The 16,878-nt window shown below is 43.3% G+C and overlaps 1 long non-coding RNA gene across 2 annotated transcripts in view; it reads right to left on the minus strand.

The window, feature by feature from the left end:
- Positions 1-16,878, minus strand: part of LOC143923974 (uncharacterized) — a 51,000-nt gene that overhangs the window by 29,860 nt on the left and 4,262 nt on the right. The window contains exon 3 of one of the 2 annotated variants that reach the window (XR_013261801.1): positions 13,505-13,731. The exons of the other annotated variant lie outside the window; for it this stretch is intronic. This is a non-coding gene — a long non-coding RNA (uncharacterized LOC143923974). Of the gene's footprint in view, positions 1-13,504; positions 13,732-16,878 lie in introns of those variants that run through there. 2 annotated transcript variants of the gene reach the window in all.

Below are 16,878 nucleotides of genomic sequence, written 5' to 3' on the forward strand. Positions count from 1 at the left end.
GTCTATTTGCGGATTGTGTGCCCGGAGCCAGGGCATACCCAGTATGATAGGGAAAAGGGGAGATTCAATAATGTCCAGGCAGAGTTGTTCCTGATGGTTACCGGAAATAGTAGCAGTCAAAGGACATGTCTCCTGTGTCACCGGTCCTGATTTGATAGCTGACCCATCGGCAAGGTGTACAGACAACCCCTTCACCCTGGGCCGTAAGGGCACTTGGAATTTTTGGGAAAACGATAAGTCCATAAATCCACTGCATGCTCCAGAATCAACTATTGCGGGGACTTGAATGTTCCCTCCGGGTAGCTGAAGAGAGACGGGAACAGCCAGGTGAGTAGCATTACTAGGCACAGCAGGTAAAACAGGAGAAAATACAGAAGAATGCTTACGGAATTTGTCAGGACAGGATCTCACGTAATGTCCAGGTTCCCCACAGTAAAGACACAGATTGTTGAGCTGCCGGCGTTGTCGTTCCTCGGTGGTGAGCGTTGGTCTAAGTAAGCCCAGTTGCATGGGTTCAGGCGTGTCAGCAGCAGGATGTGCAGGGGGATTAGGTACACGGGGTAACATCCAGACTGGTCGGGACGGCCCGGCAGTGCTTTCTGCTCTCCGTTCTCTCAAGCGTCTGTCTATCTGGATGGAGAGGTTGATAAGGGCTTCAAGAGTTGCTGGAACACCCACCCGGGCCAATTCATCCTTTAGAGGTTCAGAGAGTCCCATGCGAAACTGGTATCGCAGAGCTGCATCGTTCCAGGTAGTATCGGAACTCCAGCGCCGAAATTTAGACGCATAGTCCTCTGCGGCCTTGCTGAAGAGAATATAAAGCTGCTTCTGCTGTGGCCGCCTGTTGGGGATCCTCATAGAGCAAACCCATTGCTTGAAAAAAGGTATTCAGGTTGTTTCCTTTTGCTCCAAAAGGCGGTGGGCCCAAGCCTGGGGCTCACCCAGTAGGAGGGAGATAACAAAACCCACCTTAGTGGATTCTAGAGAGAAAGTTCTGGGTTAAAGTGCAAAAAACAGTTCACAGGCATTGCGAAAAGCTCTATACTTGCTGCGATTTCCCGAAAACCTCTCCGGGGTTGGGACCTTGGGTTCAGGGGGCAACATAACCACTGATGGCGCAGAAGAAGTTCCCGACACGGTAGGGCCTGTGGTAGATAAGACCTGGACACTCTCTTCCAACCGAGAATAGCCTTCTTGTAGAGATTTAACAGCCTGGGTAAGTCCAGCAAGATGACGGCATAAATCATCCATGGCCGAATCTCCCTGCGTGGGCTCAGACATGGCTGCCTGATACTGTCACGTACCTTTAAGCAGAGCCCGGAGTGCAGGGAGTGGCCTCTCGTAGACTTCTGACTCGAGAGACCCTGGTAGTGATGACAGGGGCTCAGGAGCACAGAGGGGCACAAGTGCCTGACTGGATAGCAGGTGGTAGAGGCAGAAGACCGTTGAAGGAGGAGGTGTATTGTAGTCCGGTGTCAGAATGCAGGCAAAGGTGAGATAAGGTTCAGCAGACAGCAGAAGGGTTCCTGTAGTCCAGCAACGGCATACAAGTGATTGCAGGAAGTGACAAACAACGGAGGGGTATTGTAGTCCAACAACGGATGCAGGTGCAATGGATAAGCGGAAGTGGAAGAGTCCAGTAGTCTGCAGCCAGAGGTAGAAGGCTACAAACGCAGAAGGAGTACAGCCAAATATTGCGGAGGACTGGGAGGTGTCCTGTAGTACAGCAGCAAGCAACTTACAGTTGACAGATGGTGTAACAGTCCAGGTCAGGCACAGGCGGGCAGATCAGGTACAGAAACAGAATCCAGAAGAGTAGTCGGGTACAAGCCAAAGTCGGGGGGCAGGCAGCAAACAGCAGAGTCGGGAACAAGCCGGGTTCGATACGGATCAGGATACAGGTACAGGTACAGGTTCAGGTTCAGATACGGATCACCAGGAAGCACAGGAACGCTGTTGATCAGGCAGCAAAGCAGTGAAGCATGGTTCCAGTTTAAATAGCGCTATTGGCGCCAATTTGCGTCAAACGGCCGCGCGCGCACCCGCGTGCGCGCTCCCGCGTGCGCGCTCCCGCGCGCACGTGCACGCGCGGACCGCTGATCGCGGTAACGCTCCTGAAACTGGGCAAAAGATCTTCTGCGACTTTCGCCGCTCGGACGTCCGTGAGGAGGATCTTCCTGACAAGCGGGAAGATGAGGAAGTCGCAATGCTGGATGAATTCCCAGGGGGGGCTACTCTATCTGAGACAAGTCAACAACAGGAGTCTGAAGAGGAGTCAGAGGAGGATGGTGCCGGGGCGGATGAGGAGGAGCAAGAAGAGCATGCTTTAAACCTTTCTGGGATCCCTGTTGTGCGTGGATTTGGAGAGGAGAATGAAGAGGACGACATTATCCTGGATGATAAGCAGGAGCCAGGCCACCACACCGCTTCCACTTTAGTGCAAATGGGGGCCTTCATGCTCCAGTGTTTTAATAGGGACCCCCGTATAAAAAGCATAAGGGTCAAGGACCAGTACTGGGTGGCAACGTACTTAGACCCCCGGTACAAACACAAAATGGCGGAAATGTTACCGCCGTCGCAGAGGGCTGTCAGAATGCAGCACTTCCAGGCCTTGCTTCGAGAAATGCTGCATTCTGCTTTTGCGTGCGCTGGCAGAGGAGCAATTCCCACTCCCAGAGAAGGAGTTGCGGGTACCAATCCAACAGCGCCTGCAAGAAGAGGCGGGTTTGAAGATATGTTGGTGACTTCGGATATGAGGTCATTCTTTCAGCCGACCCATCGACAGGTGTCATCCGGATCCAGCATCAGGGAACGCCTAGACCGTCAGGTGTCCGACTACATCGGGTTAACGGCCGATGTGGACGTTCTGAGGAGTTATGAACCCCTGGACTACTGGGTGGGCAGGCTTGACCTCTGGCCAGAGATTGCCCAATTTGCAATGGAACTGTTGGCTTGCCCCTCATCCAGTGTCCTGTCCGAAAGGACGTTCAGGGATCGTGACCGATAAGCGTACTCGCCTAGCTCACGACAGTGTTAACTACCTCACATTTCTAAAAATGAATGAGACATGGATCTCGGAGGAATTTAACACATGTGACCAGTAGACCATGTATATGTCTATAAACAATTTTTTTAATCGAGCACAGAGACCTTCTTTCTTCATTTGGCTCACTTCCTTGTCCAAAAAAAGCACACCGTACTATATTCCCGTACCCTCCTCCTTGAAGAGGTTGAGCGGTGTCATATTTCTACTGGGGCTGCTTATTATGAGGGGCTCCCACCATCCCTGTGCTGTGCTGACATCCTCCTGGGGCTGTACCTCTGCTGTGCATATTATGAGGGGATCCCACCATCCCTGTGCTGTGCTGACTTCCTCCTGGGGCTGTACCTCTACTGTGCATATTTTGAGGTGCTACCACCATCCCTGTGCTATGCCCATTATGAGGAGCTCCCACCATCCCTGTGCTATGCTCATTATGAGGGGCTCCCACCATCCCTGTGCTATGCTGACTTCCTCCTGGGGCTGCTTACAGTGCAGGTGTCAGTGCTGTATATCACGGTGCTGATGTCAGTGCTCTCTGTCACGGTGCTGCTGTCAGTGCTGTATATCACGGTGCTGGTGTGAGTGCTTTATGTCACGGTGCTGATGTCAGTGCTCTCTGTCACGGTGCTGCTGTCAGTGCTGTATATCACGGTGCTGGTGTGAGTGCTTTATGTCCCACTGCTGATGTCAGTGCTCTCTGTCATGGTGCTGCTGTCAGTGCTGTATATCACGGTGCTGGTGTGAGTGCTTTATGTCACGCTGCTGATGTCAGTGCTCTCTGTCATGGTGCTGCTGTCAGTGCTGTATATCACGGTGCTGGTGTGAGTGCTTTATGTCACGCTGCTGATGTCAGTGCTCTCTATCATGGTGCTGCTGTCAGTGCTGTATATCACGGTGCTGGTGTGAGTGCTTTATGTCACGGTGCTGATGTCAGTGCTCTCTGTCACGGTGCTGCTGTCAGTGCTGTATATCACGGTGCTGGTGTGAGTGCTTTATGTCATGCTGCTGATGTCAGTGCTCTCTATCACGGTGCTGTTGTCAGATGACTCTATCACGGTGCAGGTGTCATTGCTGTATGTCACGCTGCTGGTGATCATCTCATGCACCCTCTTCTTTGCCTACCCTGGTCCCTGACCTTCCCTCTCCTCCATTGCCTTCATGCGCTCCACAGTCCTGAATTGTCACAACAATTTCCCATATAAAAAAAGAATGCTTGTAGTTGTCGATCCCAGATTCACCTCATACATGTGTTATGTAATTGGCCATGTGGTGGGACTATGTTTGCACAGCTATTAATTATTTTGTGGCTGCAAATTTGACCTGTAGGTTTGCGAAGTTCGCCTCCCATTGAAGTCAATGGGGCCCGCCACGAACGTTCAGGTTCGTGAACTATCGGCCGCGTTCGCGGTCCGCGTTCGCGAAACGTCCCGTCGGAAGTTCGTCCATCACTAATAGCAATGAATGACACATGTATGGGAGTCTGATAAAGCTGCACACCCTGATACAAAATGTTTAAATGGAAGTGAAGAATTCCACATGGGGCTTTTTAGCAGCAATTAGGAGTCAGAAAATATTTTTTCATAAAAAATATTAATTTTATTCATTAAGAGACGATTGGACATCAATATGATACAGAAGTTAAAATATGAGCTCTGGTGTACACAATGCGAGTCAGTTTGGACTAAGAAGGGGAAGCAAATAGTAAATAGTGCTATGTGATATAACCGATAAATAATATACATCAGAGGGTACTCCCTCACAGTACTGATAAATTATAATTATACTATCCGATGTTTATAAAATGCCCCAATGCATTTCGACCTTAGAGGTTGTGGTCTTCTTCAGGGGGGTCTTACATTTCTATAAATACATCAAAAAAGACATATATCAATATTACAATATATCATATGTAAACACATTCCTTTATAAGTAATCATACATTAGACTTGGCAGACACACTATATTTACCCCTTCCACCAAGATGGCGAGCTTATCCAGAGACTTCTTTGTTAAAAAGCACAGAGGAAAACAAAGAATTCCCCCAATGATGACTGGACTGTCTGATGATTCCTCTAGTATTAGTACAGAATCACTTACTATGGTGGTGATAAACTTGCCTATCTCAGATAGATGTCCTTTTGTCACAGCTACAAAGATTTTAAAAAACACATTAGAGAGATGTTTGGATTGACTTTCAAAATACAACACATATATACTATAGTTCTAAGGTGAACTTATTTGTATGAGCCTGGCTAATCTTTCAAACCGTATCATTAAATATATCTCAGGAAAAGTTACTTATATCAATCTTGTAGTCAGTTGCTAAATGCTGTACTTCTCTGCTATTATAATGAACTCCATCAAATCAGGTAACTAATGGGGTACAGAGAATATATTCAAATATTCAAAAATCTGGGGTAATCAATTATTCAAATACTGACCAGAACTTGGAACAACGAAATCTGGTTGGTTTACTCCAAGATCTCTCAAATGGCCTCCAAATGTGAGTGGCTGCAGCAGCGCTCAGCTTTACAATATGCGATTTGTACTTGCATAAATGGTTCTGATTTCTAAGATGGTATATAGACTAGATACAATTAGGCTACAAGAACAGAATCTAACATACAAAGGGGGGTGACTTCACAATACTTTTGGTCAAAGTGTATCTAAAGCCAAAACCTATTTTTATGCTTTGGGTTACAGTAGGAAAGAGGTAAAAACACCTGTCCACACTGAAATATTGTCCTTTAACAACTGTCCCAGTAAAAACTGTAACATTACATATTTTTCTTATCACCTTCTTTACGGTTTCTTTACTGGCAACAATGGTCTCCAGGAAATATTAAGAGGGTGAGGCTGGGTTTACACTGGAGAACTCAGCGGCTCACAGCAGGAGTCTGGTGCATCTCCATTCACTGTTTCAGGTCTCATTTCAACACCAATTTTTGGTTGAATTCGGACCTGAAATGGACCAAAAGACGCACAGGGCTCCTGTGCAATTCACACCGGAGCCGCTGCAGAGATGTGTGAACCGGTTCCATAGAGAGCCGGTCACAATCTCCTGCTACGCGAATTGGATGCTGGGAAACCGGCATCAATTCGCAATAGTGTGAACCCAGCCTATAGCCCCGTACACATGATCGGATTTTCCGACAGGAAATGTGTGACAGGCTGCTGGCGGAAAATCTGACCGTTTGTATGCTCCATCGGACAATTGTTGTTGGTTGGATGACAGGCTTTGAAAAGGCTTTCCATGGACAAATGTCTGTTATCGGATTTTCCGAGCGTGTGTACACAGGTCTGTCGGACAAAAGTCCAAAGTACAAACACGCATGATCGGAAGCAAGGACAAGCCAGAAGTGGTCGGTCTTGTAAACTAGCGTTCATAATGGAGATTTGACATTCGTGACACTGCAAATTATGAAATCTTGAAATGCAGCGCACATTCTCTTCTTCTTTAATGGGATAATAATGAAGCTGCTTTGCTGGTGATACTGATGGAGTTCTGCCAAACGTATTTTAAAAAGCTTTTATTTTCTAGTGATATCAAGAATAAAATATTATGCTTTTTTTTTTTTTTTTTGGGCAAGTTAGCACAACACCATTATCCCGTTGTTTTTAAGATCAAAGATACAACTATGTTGGTGTCCCTTGTCAATTTTACATTGTATTTTGTTAAATATAACTGCCTTCTCCAAACTGTCATTTGATGTAAAACACATAGCCAAGTATTATTCTCCACAATTTTTTTATTGTGCATTAAAAAAAGAAAACAAATAACATTAGACATGCTATCTGCCAATAGAGCTTAATCAAAAAGTGCATTCTATGCATCCAAAAATATAGAATATAGCAAATCAAATCATCATTCAACCAAAAAATAAAATAAAAGCCTCATGCATGTGTCCTGCTTCTTAATATAGGGGGGTCAATGCCAAGTGTTGGTGAAAGCAGGGGTCCGTCATCTGGAGATAATTCTGAAAATCATCTGGATTATTCTCCTGGAGCTCCCGCAGCAAAGGCATATGACCAAATTGGTCACGATTAACCTCCCTGGTGGTATGATTATTTCGGATTTTAGGTGCTGAAAGCGGTACAATTATTTTGCATGAAAATTTGGTGTTTTATATTGTAGTCCTGTAATTCTTAGGAATAACTCACTTAAATCTGTCCAAACCAGAGTCTAGCAGACATCCCAGGTATGATAAAGTTTGAAAAATGAAATCATAAATTATAATATAATAAAGAATTATAAATAATTATACCAAATAATAATATAACAATAATAAAAAATATACAATAATGTAATCAAATCAAAAACACTGAAATTTGCTCAGTTGCAGAATTTTTACTGTCATTACTGTTCAATATTTGATGACGGATCTCCGCACAAATCGCTATCCCTCAATTCTGTGAGTGATTCCAATTTATTATTGCTGTTTTCTAGCTGGTCTAAAATCATTTTTGATGTAAAGTGACAATTTTGGTTGCTAATAATTGGTTGACAATCTCCAGTTTCCTGGCATAAAGAACAGTTTTTATATTATAAAACTGCATGCAGGACACTGGGCAGACCACTAGAGACAAAGGGAATGTGAAATAATTACATACAGCAATGCAATCTGTAAGATTACATTGTACTGTATGTATACTGTGTGTTTCACTTTTTGAATTTGGCGCCGATCTCCGTCCCCGTGCATCGCAACGCTCGCAGGGAACGGAGATCGGCTCCGTGATGAATCGAGCGGAGGACGAGCCGCTCGTACAGCGTGGGGACATCGCTGGATCCAGGGGAGAAGGTAAGTAAATGAAAAAACTGGAAAAACCAGCGCTGTCCATAAATAATAAAAGAATATCCGTGAAAATAATATATTAGAAGTTCCTACTGCAACTTAATGTGAGATACACACAATATAAAGCAATTAAAAAAATAAAGCTGCGCTGAAAAACTTATATCATAAATAGTGCTAAATGATATCATTAACACCATAACACAAACTTATTTTCCACCTTGTGTACAAATTATTGATATAAGCACAAAAAAATGAAAAACAGTAATAAAAAGTAAAACCTGAAGTCCAAAAATAATATTAAATATAAAAGCAGGAGAATGTGGAGATGAAACTTCAATCCACTTAGGTGAGTTCGCATACAACACCCTCAGAGTATGAAGCAAGTGCACCCAGAAAAAGAATCCTCCACCACTAGATCCAGTGAGGCTTACCAGCTAGCAAGAGCTCTTTTTAGGGAGATCACACGTTCCTGTAATTTAAACCACCAATCCGGACCTTTAAGAAATACAGCTGATATCTCCAATCTGTATGTCCCCTCCTCAGAATGTCTCTCGTTTCAACCACATTCATTTAATGAGATAAAACAGAAAGGGTCACATAGCGTAACTCTGTATAAAACTTTTATTAACCACTTAATAACCACCCTATAGCCGAATGACGTCTGCAGGGCGGTTTCTTAACTCTGGGAGGCCGTCATATGACGTCCTCCCAGAATTCCGCTCTCGTGCGCCCCCTGGGGCGCGCACTCGAGAGCATCCGTGACCTCCGGATCCACAGGACCCGGCGCATCACGGATCACGGTAAACGGCCGCTCATAGCGGCCGTTTACCACGTGATCGCTCCGTCAAATGATCGGAACAGCGGAGGGGGAAGAGATCAGTGTCAGCAGCGATGTGGGCTGCATCTGCAGTGCCCACATCGCTGCTCACCGTAAATTAACCCCTCAATTCCCTGCAAATACTCTGCAATACCCTGCCATTACTCTGCATTACTCTGCAATACCCTGCAATACTCTGCAATACCCTGCATTACTCTGCAATACCCTGCAATACCCTGCAATACTCTGCATTACTCTGCATTATTCTGCAATACTCTGCATTACCCTGCAATACTCTGCAATACCCTGCAATACTCTGCAATACTCTGCAATACCCTGCAATACTCTGCAATACTCTGCAATACTCTGCATTACTCTGCAATACCCTGCATTACTCTGCAATACCCTGCAATACTCTGCAACACTCTGCAATACCCTGCAACGCTCTGCAACACCCGCCAATACCCTGCAACACTCTGCAATGCTCTGCAACACCCACCAATACCCTGCAACACTCTGCAATGCTCTGCAATGCTCTGCAACGCCAGCCAATACCGTGCAACACTCTGCAATGCTCTGCAACACCCTCCAATATCCTGCAATGCTCTGCAACGCAATACTCTGCAACGCCATACTCTGAGATACCCAGCCATACTCTGAGATACCCAGCCATACCCAGCTATAGTCGGTGATACCCTGCAATACCCAGCCATAGACACCCCCCCCCCCCCCCTCCCGCTGCCCTCCGGTGCTTCTACCGACTCGCCAATACGATCAAATCCAGAATCTTTTTTTTTTTTTTTTGGCTTCCCAGCTTAGAGATGAGATGCGGGGTCTTATTGACCCCATATCTCACTGTAAAGAGGACCTGTCATGCCATATTCCTATTACAAGATAGTTTACATTCCTTGTAATAGGAATAAAAGTGATCAAAAAATTTATTTTTGGGTAAAAAAATGTCAAACTAAAATAAATAAAGTAAAATGAACAATAAAATATATATATATTTTTTTTAAAGCGCCCCTGTCCCCATGTGCTCGCATGCAGAAGCGAACGCATACGTAAGTCCCGCCCACATATGAAAACGGTGTTCAAACCACACATGTGAGGTATCGCTGAGAACGTTAGAGCGAGAGCAATAATTCTAGCCCTCCTCTGTAACTCAAAACATATAACCAGTAAAAAAAAATTAAATCGTCGCCTATGGGGATTTTTAAGTAGCGACGTTTGGCGCCATTCCACGAGCCTGTGCAATTTTGAAGAGTGACATGTTAGGTATCGATTTACTCGGTGTAACTTCATCTTTCACATTATGCAAAAATTGGGCTAACTTTACTGTGTGTTTTTTTTTTTTTCTTAAGCACAAAACTGTTTTTTTTCAAAAAAAAAGCATTCGAAAAATTGCTGCGCAAATACCGTGCGAGATAAAAAGTTGCAACGACCACCATTGTATTCTCCAGGAGGGTGTTTTCTAAAAAAACATATATAATGTTTTGGGATTCTATGTCATTTTCTAGCAAATAAATGATGATTTTTACATGTAGGAGAGAAATGTCAGAATTGTCCTGGGTGCTCCAGAACGCCTGATGGCGCTCCCTGCATGTTGGGCCTCTGTATGTGGCCACACTGTGTAAAAGTCTCACACATGTGGTATCACCGTACTCGGGAGTAATAGCAGAATGTGTTTTGGGGTGTAATTTGTGGTATGCATATGCTGTGTGAGAAATAAACTGATAATATGACAATTTTGTGAAAAAAAAAAAAAAAAGTAAAAAAAATCTTGATTTTGCAAAGAATTGTGGGGAAAAAATTACAACTTCAAAAAACTCATCATGCCTCTTACTAAATACCTTGGAATGTCTTCTTTCCAAAAAGGGGTCATTTGGGGGGTATTTGTACTTTTCTGGCATGTTAGGGTCTCAAGAATTGAAATGGGCCGTCAGTACTTCAGGTGTGACCAATTTTCAGATATTGGCACCATAGCTTGTGGACTCTATAACTTTCACAAAGACCAAATAATATCAACCAATTTGTACTTATTTTTACCAAAGATATGTAGTGGTATATATTTTGGCAAAAATTTATGAAGAAAAAATTACTAATCTGCTAAATTTTATAACAGAAACGAAGAAAAACTCATTTTTTTACAGAATTTTCTGTATTTTTTCATTTATAGCACAAAAAATAAAAAACCCAGCAGTGATTAAATACCACCAAAAGAAAGCTCCATTTGTGTGAAAAAAAGGACAAAAATGTCATATAGGTCCAGTGTTGCATGACTGAGTAATTGTCATTCAAAATGTGAGAGCACCGAAAGCTGAAAATTGGTCTGGTTATTAAGGGTGTTTAAGTGCCCAGTGGTCAAGTGGTTAAACAATATAAAATCAAGATTGCAAACTCACAATTCAGCCGTATACATGCGTGTAGATAAAATAACGAGCCGGCCGTCTCTCTCTCTCTCTCTCTCACACTGCCCGTCCTTCCTAGACCAACAGGGAATGGTGGTGACGTCAAGCGGAGAAGGTAGGTAAACCTCCTCCTGCATACAGCGATGCGGTCCCGAGTCTGGCTCGGGGTTACCGCTTTTGGTACAAAACTTACACCCCGAACCAGACTCGGGAATACCGCCAGGGGGGTTAATAAAGCAACTGATTTTTGGTCCAAGAAATCCTCCTCCTCCTGTTCCTGGACTGGACTTGGGTCAAAGCAATAAATCCAAGGCCAATAATAAATAACACGTTATCTCCTCCGATTCCGCAACATGTCTGGTTGACGAACGGCCGTTCAGAGACTAACTGAAAAGCACGAAATGAAAAGCGCGAACTGAAAAGCGCTAAATGAAAAGCAAGAATCAACACTTACCAAACTTCTACTAACACGAAATTAGCAGAAGGAACCCAAAGGGTGGCGCTAAAGAGCTAAAAAAACACGAAGTAGGTCACTAATTTTGTGTTTGTTGGCCAACAATTGCTTGCCGTTTGTATGCAGGACAAAATCCAGGTTCATCCTTCAGACAAAAGTCCAAGGTTTTGTCTGTGGAAAATCCGATCGTGTGTACGAGGCTTTATACCGGTACACACGATCGGAATTTCCGACAACAAAACCGTGAATTTTTTTCCAAAGGATGTTGGCTCAAACTGCATACACACAATCACACAAATGTTGTCGGAAATTCCGAACATCAAGAACGCAGTGACGTACAAGACGTATGACGAGCGAGAAAAAGTAAGTTCAATAGCCAGTGTGGCTCCTTCTGCTTGACTATGAGCATGCGTGAGCTTTTGTGCAACGGAATTGTGTACACGCGATCTGACTTTCTGACAACAAGTGAAGTGGCTGGAAAATTTGAGAACCTGCTCTCAAACATTTGTAGTTGGAAATTCCTAGAGCAAATGTTCGATGGAGCATACACACAGTCGGACTTTCCGACAACTAGCTCGCATCGAACATTTCTCGTCGGAAAGTCCGACCGTGTGTACGCGGCATAACTCTTCCTAGTAGGAACACATTCAGCATTAAAAAAAAAATGTCTTTATCTCATAAAAGTATTCCACAAGTCCCCTTCATCACAGCTATTTTTTTAAATTAATATATATGTAGAAAATGATAAAACCAGTATACAAAGCAGATAGTGTGATATAATAAATCAATTTGCATTGGGTAAAATGATTAGAATTTTAATACTGAGTTTACACAATAAACTTGAAGGCAGGTGACTTACTGGATTTTTAGTTAGCTTGGCTGCCCCGGTAGGGGGAATGGATTACTCCCAATACTACTTCACCCATTCAAGTAACCCGGGGCAGCCTCACTTAGGTGTAGTTAGGCTGAGAGTGTTATTGTATGTCATACACGTTCTACTGAACTTTCAGTAAAGTTGTTTCAATTGCATTGAACCTTGAAAAGTCGGCGAGCAAATGAGCAGAGAGAGTACAGTTGCCACCTTTTCTTAAAGTCAAACCCGAACACTTCAGCATCGCACAGCAATTTTTTTTCATAGTATGCATAGATAAACTATGCATAGATGTTGCTATTAAATAAAATTTCTAATCATATGAAGTGAATCCCCCTTTAAATCAGAGTCCACAGAGTTCCCCCTTTACATCATAGTCCGCAGAGTTTTCCTATTACATCTGTACTTGCAGAATTTCCATTTAGTGTAAGGGGGGACTCTGCAGACTCTGAAGTAAGGGAGAACTCTGAGGACTCTAACATAAGGGATGCTCTGGTGTACAAAGAGGACTCTGATGTAAGGGGGACCTCTGATGTAATGAGATTTACCTTAGCGTACTCACTTAGAGGCAAGAGAGAGAAGGTGGGAGACAGTCCAGTCTGAATAATGTGTCCGGGTCTCAGACAGTCTGAAACCAGGATGCATGATTCCAAACCCGAACTGTCCGGGTGAATCCCAAACAGGTGGCAACCCTAAGAGAGAGGGGGCAGGCCGGGCCATGGCTCCATGCCTGAATAGACACAGGGAGCTGCGGCTCAGCTCGGGTGCCCCCATAACAAGCTATGGGGGTACTCAACAGAAGGGAGGAGCCAGGAGAGCCGAAGAGGGACCAGAGAAGAGGAGGATCTGGGCTGCTCCATGGGAATCCAGAGCAGGTAAGTATAATATGTTTGTTATTTAAAAAACAAACAAAAAAATAAAAATAAAAAATAGACTTTAGTATAAGTTTACTGTTAAACAGAATTCAATTTGGCCCTCAAAACAGCCCCAGTTTCTCATATGTCCCCTTGGGAAAATAATTTGCCCACCCCTGGTTTACATCATGGTCAGACAATCCTGACAGCTGCAGATTTTTTAATTTTGCGTGTCTTGTATGTTACATTGTAACCATCTCTCACTATATTTCTTCTCTTTTTGTGCCCTGAAATCTAGCATGGTCCACCCCAGGTAAGTGCAGTATTTAGTACCTCTTGTTATAACACCTTGAAAAGTAGGGTCCAACTACACACAGGATTTTGTTTTCTTTTATTTTCACCTGGTGATCTGGCCAGTAACACACTTCCTATCCTAGGGTCCATTCACACAAGGTGTCCTTCTCACTCTTCCACCAATCTGTTCCTGTGAACTGATGAGGTAAGATTAGGTTCACTTAGTTTATTTTTTGATTTGCATTAGTCAGTATTATAATACTACATTCAACAGTTTAAACTGCAAAAGTAGGTGGAGAAGCAGCTAAATCTCTTTCTATATACTGTACCTGTACATATACAGTGGGTATAGAAACAAATCTCCCACTTTAAAATAATCACATTTTGTTGCTTTACAGCCTGTAAGGAAGATAGAAACAGTTTTGTTTTACCCAGCTGTATTTACTAGTGCAACTTATAACATCCACGTGAAAACTATATCACCCACATGTCAGAGAAAAATAGAAAAAAAAAAAAACTTTCAAAAACAGAATCACAGAGTTGGAAAAAGGATCACCCCCCTTATGTCAGCACCCTTTGCTTTAATAATTACAGCCGTTAGTGTGTTGGGATGTCTCTATTAATTTTGCACATCTAGACTTTGCAAAATTTGCCCACTCTTCTTTGCAGAAATGCTCAAGTTCCCTCAAATTTGATGGTTATTGTTTGTGGACTGCATACAGGGGCGGACTGAAAACTGTTGGGGCCCCCGGGAAAAAGGAGATTATGGGGCCCCCAGGCAATCGGAGATTATGGGGCCACACAGTATACAATCACACAGTATACATAGACATGTTTCTATTGGCTGAGTAGGTACTGGAGAGGTGGGGCAGCTATAATCTCTGGATTTTTAGACCAAAAGGATGTCGGTAAGGGACATTCCAGAGACAGATATAAAAAAAACACAGATTTTTACACTAGGGGGCAACCCTGATGGGGCCCCCTAGTGGCCGGGGCCTTTGGGCAGTGCCTGAGTGGCCGAATGGTCAGTCCGCCCCTGACTGCATATTTTCAATTGGGTTCAAGTCTGGGCTCTGACTAGGCCATGCAAGGAATTTCATCTTTTTCTCCTTCAACCACTGTATGGTAATTGTTGCTGCTTGCTTTGGGTCATTGTCATGTTGGAAGGTAAACCTTCTTCCCACTGACAACTTTCTGGTAGAAGGCAGCAGATTTTCCTCATGAATTTGACACAGTTTTGCCGAATCCATTTTTCTTCTATCCTGAAAGGGCTCCAGTACTTCCTGCAGAGAAATACCTCCATAATAGGATATTAACACCTCCATGCTTTACTGTAGGAATGTTGTTATTTGGATAGTGAGCTGTATTGGATTTCCACCAGACATGTTGTTCAGTGTTGAGGCCAAATAATTAAATTTTGGTCTCATCTGATTGTAACACCTTGTTCCATGTGACCTAAGAATGTTCGAGGTGCGTTTTGGCAAAGCTCAGTCCCTTGGAAGTTATAAATTGTACTGAGCAAATACAGCTAGATAAAACAAAAACTGCATCTGTCTTCATTTTAGGCTGCAAAGCAAGAAAATGTGATTATTTTAAAGGGTGATTAATTTCTATACCCACTGTACATATGTATACTTATAATTCTAAAAGCAATAAAACCTGTAAAATTTTGACTAGAATAAATATAAAAAATGTTTCCCACTTGTTTAGGCTGACACTACATAGTTTTGTGTTGCTGTATATAATGACCTACCTCTCCGTTTCCCATCTGTTCTAGCTACAACACCCACCACCACCACAACAGTCCCCGGTAACTATACTACATGAGGTTTCCAACTAATATTATAACCAGCCCTCAAAATTTCCACATTTGGCAAGTGGAAAAATGTTGAAGGTGAGTACTAGATTGGCTCGGGCGGGAAGCGGGTTCCACTTTCAGGCAGGGAGGCGGGCCGGCTAATATATGCGGTGCATACTAGCTCATTATGCCTTTGCAGGTGACCAAAAAAAAAAACACAACACAGGTTTACAACCATTTTAAAGAGTCCATAGTCCTCATAAATCCTCCTTATATTTTAAGCCCCTCCCATTTTTATCAGAAATTGCTTCCTTTTCCCACTTGGCCATAAGAAAATGTTCACCAAGCTTGGCATGAACTTGGCACCCATTGTTACACCTTTTCTCTGGATATGGTAACTCCCACCATACCAGAAACAGTTTTCTGAAACTCTAATGCGTAGATAATAAACTTTGTTTGGATTCTTTTCAGGGTACTATATTTCTTTAAGGCCTATATATGCTTTTCCACTCCATCCTGGTGTTTGATATTTGGATATAACCAATTCACATCAATGGTTGCTAATATAACATTTGGTCCCACTTGCATTCCTTCAAGTAACCTAATAACATCCATCTTTTAAATACAGTTAGGGCCATAAATATTTGGACAGTGACACAATTTTCGCAAGTTGGGCTCTGCATGCCACCGCATTGGATTTGAAATGAAACCTCTACAACAGAATTCAAGTGCAGATTGTAACGTTTAATTTGAAGGGTTGAACAAAAATACCTGATAGAAAATGTAGGAATTGTACACATTTCTTTACAAACACTCCACATTTTAGGAGCTCAAAAGTAATTGGACAAATAAACATAACCCAAACAAAATATTTATTTATTCAATATTTTGTTGCAAATCCTTTGGAGGCAATCACTGCCTTAAGTCTGGAACCCATGGACATCACCAAACGCTGGGTTTCCTCCTTCTTAATGCTTTTCCAGGCCTTTCCAGCCGCAGCCTTCAGGTCTTGCTTGTTTGTGGGTCTTTCCGTCTTAAGTCTGGATTTGAGCAAGTGAAATGCATGCTCAATTGGGTTAAGATCTGGTGATTGACTTGGCCATTGCAGAATGTTCCACTTTTTTGCACTCATGAACTCCTGGGTAGCTTTGGCTGTATGCTTGGGGTCATTGTCCATCTGTACTATGAAGCGCCGTCCGATCAACTTTGCACCATTTGGCTGAATCTGGGCTGAAAGTATATCCCGGTACACTTCAGAATTCATCCGGCTACTCTTGTCTGATGTTATGTCATCAATAAACACAAGTGACCCAGTGCCATTGAAAGCCATGCATGCCCATGCCATCACGTTGCCTCCACCATGTTTTACAGAGGATGTGGTGTGCCTTGGATCATGTGCCGTTCCCTTTCTTCTCCAAACTTTTTTCTTCCCATCATTCTGGTACAGGTTGATCTTTGTCTCATCTGTCCATAGAATACTTTTCCAGAACTGAGCTGGCTTCTTGAGGTGTTTTTGGGCAAATTTAACTCTGGCCTGTCTATTTTT

The sequence above is a fragment of the Lithobates pipiens genome, unplaced genomic scaffold, assembly GCF_037356315.1.
Source record: "Lithobates pipiens isolate NorthernLeopardFrog02 unplaced genomic scaffold, aLitPip1_a1.2 Scaffold_22, whole genome shotgun sequence".
Classification (NCBI taxonomy): domain Eukaryota; kingdom Metazoa; phylum Chordata; class Amphibia; order Anura; family Ranidae; genus Lithobates; species Lithobates pipiens.